We start from the raw sequence: 13,570 nt of genomic DNA, 5'->3' as shown, positions 1-13,570 counted from the left end.
CTCCCAAATCTTCCCACCCTTTCCCTTTGCCACAGAGTTTTTAAGACTGTTCTATACATCAGTGTCTCTATGAATCAGCATGAAGGTCATTTTTAAGAAATGTTCTCCTGAAGAGTGTCCTTCAATATATCTTTCTTTGATCAGACTAGATGTCTGACATTTGATTTTAAATTTTAACTGAATCATCATTTCTTGGATTATTCACTTCTGCTTTCTTTATTTTTAATTACATAATGGATTTCTCTCGCTTTTTTTTTAACCAAACTTTTCTCTATTCTCTTTGGATTTTATTATTTTCTAAGTTCTTTATATGCATGTAGGATATACTCTGTTTTTCTTTTAAAATTAAGCATGTTCTTCTGACTAGAGATAGCACTGTGCATAATTTCTTATGCAATGTTCTCTCTTTCATTTTATAAATGTTGGTATTCATTTTTTTATTTTTCATTTTTCCTTAAAACTAAATTTCATTTAACTTTTATAGATTTCATGAGTTTTTGTTTCTTAATTATTTATTAGTTTATTTTAAATTTTATGACATTTTCTCTGTGATAAATATTTTAAATATCTTGTAGATAGTGGATAAGAAGGTATAATCTCTCTAGAATAAAGGAGGATGTATATGTGTGCATGTAAATGAGTGAATAAAATGTTAAACTGCACATTTCCCATTGCCTTAGTATATGAGGAAAAGCCCCATCTGGGGACAATTAATAACAAGTACCAAAATTCAGAAGTACTAAACATATATTGGGTTGGGCAAAAGATTTGTTTGGGTTATCTGTAACATCGTAAAGAAAAACCCGACCATAGTCAAAGGTGGCATCATCCAATAATTTAGGTTCCCTTCTCCATTTTACCCCTAAGCTTGTATATTTTGATATAATTATTCAACTGCACCTCTGCCTATGGGCATATTAGCCACTGAGAGAATCAATACAAGCCCTAAACCCACTGTGTGATGGACCAGTGAGACCTCAAAGGCTGTTGCCAAATAAAAGAGCACTGAGAAAAAACACAAAGAAATAATTGTTTTAAGCCCAACTGAAAGTGCTAGACTCAGAAGAGATTCTGTGAAGACAGAGAGGGCCTTCTCTAAAATATCCTTAGTGAATGCAAGACTAGGTCACAATCAGAAAAATAAACATCAGAGGTCGTATAAATAAAGTCTGATGTTTACATGGTTGCAGTGTATCAGTATTCATTTCTTGCTTTAGTGGATCTTTTGGTAGTTATGTATAAGAACACATTGTTTATAAAAATATCCTCTGAATTATTCTAGAGTGAAGGAACATTGTATGATATCTTCTTAAATGGTTCATTAAAAAAAAAAAAGATGCTCTTTGCACTGTTTTAAGTATTTTTAAATCATTTAGTAAATTAAAGGTTTTACCAACCTAAAGCAAGGTAATGCTCAAAATCCTTCAAGGTAGGCTTCAATATGTGAACCAAGAACTTCCAGATGTACAAGCTGGATTTAGAAAAGGCAGAGGAGCCAGAGATCAAATTGCCCATCTGCTGGATCATAGAAAATGCAAGGGAACTCCAGAAAAACATCTACTTCTGCCTCATTGACTATTCTAAAGGCTTTGACTGTGTGGATCACCACAGACTGTGGAAAATTCTTCAAGAGATGGGAATACTAGACTATCGTACTTTCCTCCTGTGTGACCTGCATGCAGGTCACCCTGTTTATTTAACTTATATGCAGAGTACATCACATGAAATGCCAGGCTAGATGAAACACAAGCTGGAATCAAGATTGCCAGGAGAAATATCAATAACCTCAGATATGCAGATGACACCACCCTTACGGCAGAAAGTGAAGAGGAATTAAGAAGCCTCTTGATGAAGGTGAAAGAGGAGAATGTAAAACCTGGTTCAAGGCTCAACATTCAAAAATCTAAGATCATGGCATCTGGTCCCATCACCTATTTGCCCACCATTCATGGCAAATAGGTGGGGAAAAAATGGAAGCAGTGGCAGACTTTATTTTCTTGGGCTCCAAAATCATTGGATGATTTTGGAAAAATCAAAAATCAGTGGATGGTGACTGAAGCCATGAAATTAAATGATGCTTGCTCATTGGAAGAAAAACTAAAACAAACATGGGCAGCATCTTAAAAAGCAGAGAAATTGTTTGTGGAAAAAGGTCCGTTTGGCCAAAGCTACGTGTGAGGGAATTAACAAAATGGCACCAGTCAGGCTCTCTTGCTCCATATTCTCATGCCCTCTTGCTCCATGTTCTGTAAATAATGACTTTGCAAGGTTGTTTAGTGTCTGAGATCATTTACAGCACTGCATGTGTGCATCACAAAGCACTCACTTGACCATGGCCTACCTTGTGGGTTATGTATGTATGAGTTTCACCATGAAAGCCCTTGCTGCTGCTACATTGAGGCTACATTGGAGCAGCATCATGGTTATGCTATATGAGGCTATGTTATGGCTATATTATGGCTGCTGCTACAGCAGCTGTATCAGCCAGGAGGGAGGTTATGTCATGGCTGCTCTGCCAGCCAGGAGAGAATAAATGTGTTGGCAGTTCCTACAACTCCTGGTCTTCTTCCAGTGCCTTGCCTACCTTGGGTTCAGTGAACAGTACCCACAATGAGATATAGTCAGGCAATTGGCACTGAAACAGGATCAGTAACACACTATGGTTTTCCCAGTAGTCTTATGGATACGAGAGTTGGACCGTAAAAATGGCTGAGTCCTGAAGAACTAATACTTTTGAACTGTGGTGCTAGAGAAGACTCTTGAGTCCTTTGGACAGCAAGGAGATCAAACAAGTCAATTCTAAAGGAAATCAACCCTGAATATTCATTGGAAGAACTGATACTGAAGTTGAAGCTCCAATACTGTGGCAACATGATGCAAAGAGCCAACCCATTAGAAAAGATTCTGATGCTGGGAAAGATTGAAGGCAAGAGGAGAAGGGAGCAACAGAAGATGAGATGGTTGGATGGCATCAATGACTCAATGGACATGACTTTGAGCAAATTCCGGGAGATAGTCAAGGACAGGAAAGCCTGGTGTGCTGCAGTCCATAGGGTTGTACAATCAGACACAACTGAGTGACTGAACAACAACAACCAACCAAAAACAAGTGATAGAAATATTGTTTGGGGTCCCATGCAATATATGTAAGTAAATTCTTTGAGTGCTAATTCCATTAAAATATACTTATCAGGAGAATGCAAATTATTTTAGATAGTGTGCATGAGACTTTGGATAAATACCTTTATTGTTCTCCTTTAGCTGTAGTATCTTCATTTATAAAATAGCAAAATATTAATATTTTTATACATATGAAAGTATACACTGGTTTAACATCCTGAACAATAGGTGAAGACAGTTAATCAGATTTTCTGAAGGGAATTAGCTGATCTATGCCTTGAAGTTAATGTGAGGGAAAGAACATATATATGCATAAATAAAGGAACAGAAGGTAAAAATGTCAGATTCTTGGCAGACTGGTTAGACGAGTTAGTCTGAGATATATCAAGTTGTCAGGGGTTATTTTTAGTGAGATACAATGGAAGAGAGAGATGAATAGGAACTGTTTATGCAGAGTATGAACACTACTAATTGGAAAGTGTTTTAGAAAAGGAATGACATTTTTATTCTGCTGCATGTAGGCTTGTGTGAATTATTGTGAGCTTGACTAATGCAGAGAACAGTTAGAGTCAGTTATGGTAAGTAGATATCAGGGAGATGAAAGCAGGTGGTAATGGCTCTCAAAGAGAAAAGAAAGAGTAAATTTTCAATCCTGCAATGGCCCAACTAGAAGATACTGATGATTGAACTCATGTGTAAGTAGACCACAACAGGATATCTGAAGTCCTGGAAATCAGCATAGTCCATCAGTCCAGAAATACTTTACAGTTAAAGGAAAAATGAAGAAACTCAGGATTAATTCCACTTGTCATGTCTAATTTTAAAAATCTGATAAAGTACATGAGTTAACGAGATTAAATTTAGGAAATAAAAGATGTACATGTATCTACATATGCAAATGTATGTGAGCTCTTTCAGCTCACTGTAATGATACATTTCATTATCATTACACAAATAAATGCTTAGGCATAAATTAATAAAACTGCTACAGAAGCATACATTTTGAAATGGTTTTGTATAGATAATGAGATACTCAAGAAGATACCAATGAAATAGGAGTAATGTAAAATTGGAATTTATATATAGATAAATTCATGTGTGTATGTTTATATATCCACTAAATGTTTGTTACATGAGTCTATAGTGTTTAATATATAAACACACACACAACTTAAAGAATACACACATAAATGTATAATATATAGACCAAAAGAACTCTAATGGTTTTTCTGTCCAATATCTCAAAGGGAATGACTTTCTATTTAGAAGTCAACTTGTTAATATTCATTTCAGTTTGAATTTTATACATTTAAATATATAAAACATGTATTTTTGAATATATATGCAAATCTTAATTTATTAAGCTTGTGTTGAAAAATATGTTTAGGGGAATTGATAATTCTTCAGTTATAAAGATTATTTTACCCTGATTAGATATTTGTCCTAGGAAAACAAATGTAAAGAGGTTAAGGACATTGGATAAGGTTATATAACTGAAATGTTAATTCTCAAGTCTTTTTTTAGTTTAATTCTAGTTGAGTTCTTCAAAGACCAAAGCCTCTCTTCATTTTATAAAATTTGAATGTTCAAGTGTTAAAGTACATTATTTTTCAACTAGAATCAATTAAATAGAAGTTGAACCTAATTAAAAATAATTCATGAACGAGAAACAGATACAACGAGAAACAGATACAACTTAAAGTCAACTCTTGTCATTTTTTAATATTAACAGTAAGTTAAATGACACTAATTATCCTAATAAATAAAACAAAACAGAAGGAGAACAATACATTTTCTTCATATTCGCCTGAAGTAATGTTACTACATTGATTTTTTTCCAAGTGTCTAGCAAAAGTTTCAATTAAAAACAAAGTGAAACATACAGCTACAATCTGAAATGTGAAAATAACTCTATGGCTCTAGAATCTTTTTTTTTTTTTTTGTATTTTCACAGGATTGAGGATTTTGAATAAAATAAACAAATCCTATCCCTTAAATATAATTGGAATATATTATATATTATATAATATAGTTATATATAGTATATATATATGTGTTAGTTGCTTAGTGGTGTCTGACTCTTTGCAACCCCATAGACTGTAGCCCACCAGGCCCCTCCATCCATGGGATTCTCCAGGCAAGAACACTGGTGTGGGTTGCAATTTCCTTCTCCAAAATGAACTACAGAAAGAAAGAAAGTCAAGTCGCTCAGTTGTGTCCGACTCGTTGTGACCTCATGGACTGTAGCCTACCTACCAAGATCCTCCATCCACGGAATTTTCCAGGCAAGAGTACTGGAGTGGGTTGCCATTTCCTTCTCCAAGTATATAGTATATTTATATTGAACATAATTATAATTATACTCCTCTATATAATTATATTAATGGTATATAATATATGATTATGATAAAATTAATGATTATATATTATACAATTATATATGTGTATTAATCATATATATTATGTATTACAGATAATATATGCAATCATAATCATAATTGTATATACTATATAATTATATACAACACCAAATTGGAAACAATTGGGAGTCTACTATTCTCACTAGGTTTCTGTGAAAAAACAATGAAAGAATATTCAAACAAAACCTTTGGAAAACACAGTAATTTTAGTGCAGAGTCTGCAGAACACAACTACAAGCTAAGCTCTGCTTTATAATGGCGAAGCTATTAGCTCATCAACAAAGAATGTCCCATGCCTTTAAAAGAGATCAGTTCCCTGAAAGTATATTTTTTCAGTAATTTAATGTTATTACAGTGGATTATCCAAATGTAATACAAAACATTTTTTTTTCACAGCACAAGTCGAAGTAACTATCCAAACTTTTAATAAAAAGTGTTACTTGCTCAGTCATGTCATACTTTTTGCGACCCCATGGATTGTAGCCCTCCAGGTTTCTCTGTTGAGGGAATTCTCCTGGCAAGAATACTGGAGTGGGTTTCAATGGTGGATGGTGAGTAAATCCTATATTTGCTAATGTAGGGCATTAACTTATTAGAGGGTAAAATCATAAGGGTATATTGCTATTAAAGGCATTAAAAATCAGTAATTTATTTTAGAAAAATAATAATTTCTGCAAGCAGATTATGTAAGTAACACTGAGGTCTATAATATTTTGAATAATTATTTTGGCTTAATTCATTTGAAAAATATTTCCAGTACAAAAAGTAAATACTATAGGAATGATAAATCTTTCATTAGTTGTCATAGAAAAGCATCAGTTTTTAAAATTTTTTATCAGTTGTTGGCGTCTGGGTACCCACTTAAAAAAATAAATAAAAAGAAGAAGGGCAACATTCATTTTCGAAGAAAATAGAGGTTAAGGGTAAATTCCTGTAATAATAAAGTCATAGATTTTGGTTGCCACTTAACAGAAAAGAATGACATCTTATGTCCTAGAGAGCCAGGATCACAGTGTCCTTCAGATTTTGCCCTGGAGCTGAATCTCTGTTTAAACACAAGAGTAAAATTGTTGTGACTGTAGGTAACAGCTTAAAGGGGCACATTAAAGTGATATAAATGTCCTTCTATAAACTGTAGGAGTTGAGAACTATTCACCTTCAAGGAGAGACTCTCTCATTTTTATGTACTTGAGGTGGGAGTCCTTCCTTAATCCATTATTACAACCAGGTCTTTGACTTCATACAGACAGTATATTAAAAAGCAGAGACATTACTTTGCCAACAAAGTTTCAAATCATCAAAGCTATGGTTTTTCTGTAGTCATGTATGGATATGAGAGTTGTACCATAAAGAAGGCTGAGGGCCACAGAATTGATGCTTTTGAACTGTGGTGTTGGAGAAGACTCTTGAGAGTCCCTTGGACTGAAAGGAGAGCAAACCAATCAATCCTAAAGGAAATCATTCCTGAATATTCATTGGAAGGATTGATGCTGAGGCTGAAGCTGAAGCTGAAGCTCCAGTTTGGCCACCTGATGCGAAGAACTGACTTATTGGAAAAGACCCCGATACTGAGAAAGATTGAAGGCAGGAGAAGAAGGGGACAACAGAAGATGAGATGGTTAGATGGCATCACTGATTCAATGGACATGAGTCTGAGCAAGAGTTCATGAGTTCACCAGGAGCTGGTGAACAACAGGGAAGCCTGGTGTGCTGCAGTCCATGGGGTTGCAAAGAGCCAGACATGACTGAGCAACTGAACAGCAACAAATCAACAAAAACACAATGTGGAAATCACAGAGACTGAAACATTCAAAGAATCTGAAGAAACACAGAGGTCAATATTTTCTACATTATTTTAACTATGTACTGCATGCAAAATTCTGCATTAGATTATTTTGGAAAACACTACATCTATAACCCTTTCTCAGATAGTCAGACATTAAGGTACAGTGTGTGCTCAGTCAGCTTCAGTCATGTCTAACTCTTTGCAGTGTTCTGGACTGTAGCACACCAGACTCCTCTGTCCATGGGATTCTCCAGGCGAGAATACTGGAGTGGGTTGCCATGTCCTCCTGTAAGGCATCTATAATAAAGAAGCCTTTTCAATCATTTTTAAATCTTTCTCTCTTTTTTGGCTAATATACTCTTTTACAGTGGAAATACCTATAGCATTACACAGCTGCTCTCCATGGAATAATTCCTGAGATAAACTTAGATGATATTTTCTTTACAATGTATAGTATTAAATTTTTTCTACTATGGACTCATAACTTTTGAAAATAGCTACTTGCAGTGGCTACTTTTAAAGAGTAAAATAGTATTAAAATATTTTCTCAAAAAGAGTCATAGCAGGACAGGATATTGTAATAAAACATATTAACCCTTGATCATATTTTAGGTGGATAAAAATAACTAATGATCTTATATTTTATATACATGAATATTGTTAATTGCATTGAATACTGACAGATCTTATGTTGTAATTCTAAGGAGACATTCTAAGATGTCATTAAAGTGAGGAGCAGAAAGGAAAAACAAATTCCTTAGTTTTCCATTCTATATAGTTTGTTAATAACATCTGATACAATTTCCTATAGTGCTCCCATACAGAAAGTCTTACAATGCACTTTTAAAAAATGCTAATGCTATAGAGGTCTAAAGTAAATTAATCCTTATGCGTAATGACTTAAGTAGATTAAGCATTCAGTGATGCATATTTTTTGAGAGTTAAAAAAAATTGCAAAGGGTACAATTACTAAAGCAAACATAACTTCATTTTACATGACAGCTTCAAGTGCTGAATTTTTTAATTTCCCTACTTATATGAAAGAATTATAATTCTTATAAAAATTATAAGAAATACTTATGCTACTTTTTGTATTGACTCACAGACTGATTTACTCACTCAGGAATTTTGTTAATTACTTTTACTACATATTTCTTAAGAGATAATAAGCAGCAAATTGAAGAAGGAAATGGCAACCCACCCCAGTATTATTGCCTGGAGAATCCCAGGGACGGGGGAGCCTGGGGGGCTGCCGTCTATGGGGTCGCACAGAGTCGGACATGACTGAAGCGACTTAGCAGCAGCAATAAGCAGCAAAACCAAATTTAATTCTTAAAATTCTTGTTTCACTTTATCATTTAATTACCTAATTTTCTTATTACTCTTCTAATAATGAATCCATTCCGTATTAAAAAAAAAAAACGAACAAACTAAAAACTGAGGAGCAAGAGAAATCAATGCCTAATGGACAGTCTATCTCACCACTAGGGGTCATTGTCAGTGCATGAGAGACGAGTCAAAATCAAGGCTTCAGTTTAGTTTACTAGGTAATAATTTGATACTAAAACATGAAAATAATTTTATGTCATTATACCTTCCCCCATTTCTAAAGCTTTATGTTTTAATATGACTCATTAGAATGCAGGTAAATAAAATTTTCCATTGCGTATCATTTCTGGCAAAGCACAGATACTGAAAAGGGAATGTGTGTAACCAGTGTAGCATAATTTTTCCTTGCATTAATATTAAATCCAAAAGAGATTATGCAGTCAAAAAATAAAAATAGCCTTACCTACATATAAATAAACACATTTCTCACATATAACACCAATGTCTTTAACAATCATTAAATTTCATAATTTAATACTTAATAATTTAATAGTAAACCTGAGTCTTCTCAGGGTTCTGTAGAAACCCTATTACTAACTTCGTGTAAAGAGGTAGTTGTGAGAATTCATTTAACTTTCAGAAAACTGGAAGAAAACATGCTATGCTTTAAGAAATTATTCTAATGTCTGATATATCTTTAAAAGCAAATCTGAATTCTAAATTCTATTTCTTTCCATAAAACAAAATCTAGAGCACATTTAAGATTCCAGTTTGCAGAAAAGATGAGTAGTCTCAAAAAAGATAGGAAGTATAGCAGGATGTGGAAGAGTCACATCCAAAATTCTTCTGCTATATATTATATTGAATAGAAAATAGTGTTTCTTGAACTTAAAGTTGATACAGACATTCTATACTTTTAGAACTGACCTTCATTTTTTACGAGAAACAGAGTTTCTCGTAATATGTGAACTTGCAACACCCTAGATATGATATGAGTATTCAACATCACTATCAGAAGCAGAGCAAGATGATTAAAGAGGAAAAGAGAAGTGCCAAGAAAATAAGAGAGGCATTGTCTAGTGATTCATGACAAAGGATTTTACGAAGAGGAGGAACTGGAAGGCAATAAAAAATCATTACATGATTCTTATATATAGGTTACACTGATACCACGTCTATGTATTATTTAACAAACACATATATAAGATCCACTGGGCTTCCCTGGTGTCTCAGCAGTAAAGAATCAGCCTGCAGTTAAGGAGATGTGAAGATGTGTGTTAGATCACGGGGTCAGGAATATCCCCTGAAAAAGGAAATGGCAACCCATTCCAGTAGTCATGCCTGGGAAATACCATGGACAGAGGGGCCTGGTGGGCTACAGTCCATGGGGTTACAAAAGTCAGACACAGCTGAGGGACTAAACAGCAACTGTATTAAGAACAGCTCATATAATGAATTTAACCTTCACACAAATCTCAGGAAGATATTATAATCCTCATTTCCAGATGAGGAAATTGAGATACAGAGTTTATGTAATTTGTGGGATGCCACATGCTGTTAAGTGGCAGAAACAAGATTCAACTTCAAGAATTCTTAACAGCTATTGTATGTTGCCTTCTTTATACAGAAAGCCTGACATAAATGGCCATTCATTATACAAATCTATGTATGTATTCCTCATTCCTCATATTTTAAATTAATGATTGTCCAAAACACACACAAGTGAAAAATGTTTGTTATGGAGATCTGTAGACATTTAGGGAAACAGTGCTGATCAGAGAAATTGGATTGTCTATCATAAGCAGCTGATATTAACATAGAGTTACAAAATTTTTGAGCTAAATGGATAGAATCATAAGAAAACAATAAAGAATTTTAATTGTAGTATACCTCATCACTTGTTGAATTATTACTACAATGTATTCATCATTTGATTCAATATGTTTCAATCACAAAAGGCATCAACTTTTGAATGATGTATCTCCATTACAATATACAAAAAATAGAATACATCCTGCTTATATCCCCTGGTAATATTAATGAAGCTTAACAGAATCAGGTTTGCACTATCCATAATATTGGTTTGCTAACTGTGAACAATTTTTTCCATAAGAAAAGTTCCTTTTCCTACTATTAAAATGGGAAGCAGGAGAAGGAAAATAAACTTGAGTGCTAAAAGAAACAGATGATTATTATTACCTTTGTCATTATCAACTTCATTCAGTTATTCATTGCAGTAGATATACACAAATCACTTCAGAAACAAATCCAAAATGAAATGTAAACCAAATAACAAAGATAATTAATCATTTTCATTAAATATTCTGCAATGACTTACCAGGTAAAATTCATATTCCTCAATTTACAACTCTTTGAGCAATGTTTTCTGTCCTTAATGACTTACAACAGCAAAAAATTAAGATTCAATACAATTTCCCCCAAATTTATTATATGCCTGATAAGTATTTAGGAGTATTTACATATAAAATACAATGATAAACAGATACTATACTCCATAAAAAGTTTTTATCTTATTAGGATCGATTTTATGGTTTAATTCAATATGTAGTTTCAAATGAGAAACTTTCATGCAAAAGAATTTTAGTCACTTCTTAGTCATAGGTTTTAGAGTTCTTGAAGCAACTTTTCTTCATTTTCAAACAAGTTGATAAGTTTCTTTTAGGTATTATGTATATATTTTAGGAAATGTAGACATTGAGTGTTAAGTGTTTATTCACAGATATGGTGTTTTTCATTTAGTTATTATCATACTCTTGGATCCACAGCTTTTAAGTTTCTTCCCTTTTGTAAAAGCAGTAGGAAATCAAGATCTGCAGTAAGGGAGGTGGGACATGGCAACTCATAAAAGAGAAACTACCTTCTATCATTGGTGTATTATGTATCTTTTTCCTAAGAATTGAAAGTCTCTTTAGCCTGAGAAATTTGAGTATTTTGCTAATTACTTTTGTTCACTTTTCCTAAGTTTTTAATTGGTGACTAATACTGGGATGACAGTTGTGCTTATAGGTCATTCCTTTTATCCAGTAAGAGTCATCATTGGTATTTAATAAATATCACTCCTTTACAGTGACACAAAGAATAGTCTACAGCAAAGCCTGTCTTTGTTACCAAACCTAATATAAAACAATGGGCTTGTGAATTGGTGTATTTACCACTATCTTAGAAATTTTAAAACATATGGATATTAAAATTGAGCCCTTGTTTATAAAGTTTGATTCCCAGAGTTTCTTCCATAAAAAAAAAAGTTCTATAACAGTGAAGTGTTTATATAATTTTATAATTTTTCTATTCTATTAGTATTCACACTTTATTCCATTGACTAAGCCATACCAAATGATTTTAACTTAATAAATTTATCCTCATTATCTTTGGAGTGGATCTAACATTTGTCTTAGAGCTACTTACGCAGTTATTTATACTACATAAGTTTGGTTTGTTAATATTAAATACTATTTCCATTTTAAGTATATAATATAAAATGGTACATGTGTATGTTAAGTCACTTCAGTCATGTCCAACTCTTTGCGACCCTATGGACCATAGCCCATCAGGCTCCTCTCTCCAAGGGTTTCTCCAGGCAAGAATACTGAAGTGGGTTGCCATGCTCTCCTTCAATAAAATGATATACATATATTTATTCTCATATAGTTAATTTACTAATATGAAGTTTCTTAGTTACTTTTATATTCTTTTAATGTTAGTTTTAATTTATGTTGTATTTAATAGAATTTTGTACATCATAACATTTTATAACATTCTTCATTGTAGAGCGAATTTTTATCACTATAAATCACACAAAGGGAGGACGGTTCTAAGATGGTCGAGGAATAGGACAGGGAGACCACTTTCTCCCCCACAAATTCATCAAAAGAACATTTGAACGCTGAATAAATTCCACAAAACAACTTCTGAATGCTGGCAGAGGACATCAGGCACCCAGAAAAGCAGCCCATTGTCTTCGAAAGGAGGTAGGAAAAACATAAAAGATACATAGCCAAAAAGAGGTAGGAACGGAGCTCCATCCCTGGAAGGGAGTCTTAAAAAAGAGAGAAGTTTCCAAACACCAGGAAATACTCTCATTGCTGAGTCTGTTGCGAGCCTTGGAACCACAGAGGGCAACATAACCGGGAGGAAAAATAAATAAATAATTTAAACCCACAGATTACATGCCCAAGGGTAACTCCCGCAGCGGAGAAGCAGTGCAGACGCCTTCATCCACCACTAGCAAGCGGGAGGCTAGGCAGGGAGGCGCGGGCAGCATTGCTTACAGTAAGGACCGGGCCTGAATGCCCCAAAGGCAGTCTGAGGGAACTAACTTGGGATAGCAAAATAGACAGTGGGATAGCTACCACGCAAAAACCCTAACCTAAGACACCGTCAGGCCCGATCACAGAACAAAGGACTGAGCTAAGCTAGCCGGCTGCAAGCCGGCCCATCCCCCTCCAGTGACAGGCAGGCAAGGGCAGCCAGAGACGGAAGCGGGCAATCACAGCCCCAGAGCGGCATTATCTACCAAACTGCAAGCAGGCTTTGTTGCTAACCAAGACTTCTTGGGATTCAGGATGGTCAACATCCGCCTGAGAAGGTGTGCTGGTTGTACACCCAGAAAACTAAGGGGCAGGGACAGGGGTGACAATAAGTCGCAGTGACTGTGCTCGCCAAACACCTGGTCACCTGAGCTGCTGGGACCTGGGAAGAGCACAAACGGAGGCCCAACCAAGTCTGCACCTTTGAGGAGTACCTGACTACCTGAACCTGAGTGGCTTAGACCTGGGAAGTGCATACAACCCAGGGTTGGCCTCAGACAGTTCCTGGCAGAGCAACCTAGAGCTTAAGCAGTGTAGACAGGGAAAGCACACATGCCGTGAGCGAGGGCAAACCCAGTGTGGCTGAG

The sequence above is a fragment of the Bison bison genome, unplaced genomic scaffold, assembly GCF_000754665.1.
Source record: "Bison bison bison isolate TAMUID 2011002044 unplaced genomic scaffold, Bison_UMD1.0 scf7180017864372, whole genome shotgun sequence".
Lineage (NCBI taxonomy): Eukaryota > Metazoa > Chordata > Mammalia > Artiodactyla > Bovidae > Bison > Bison bison.
The sequence above is the reverse complement of the archived record's forward strand: the minus strand, read 5'-3'. Positions refer to the sequence as shown.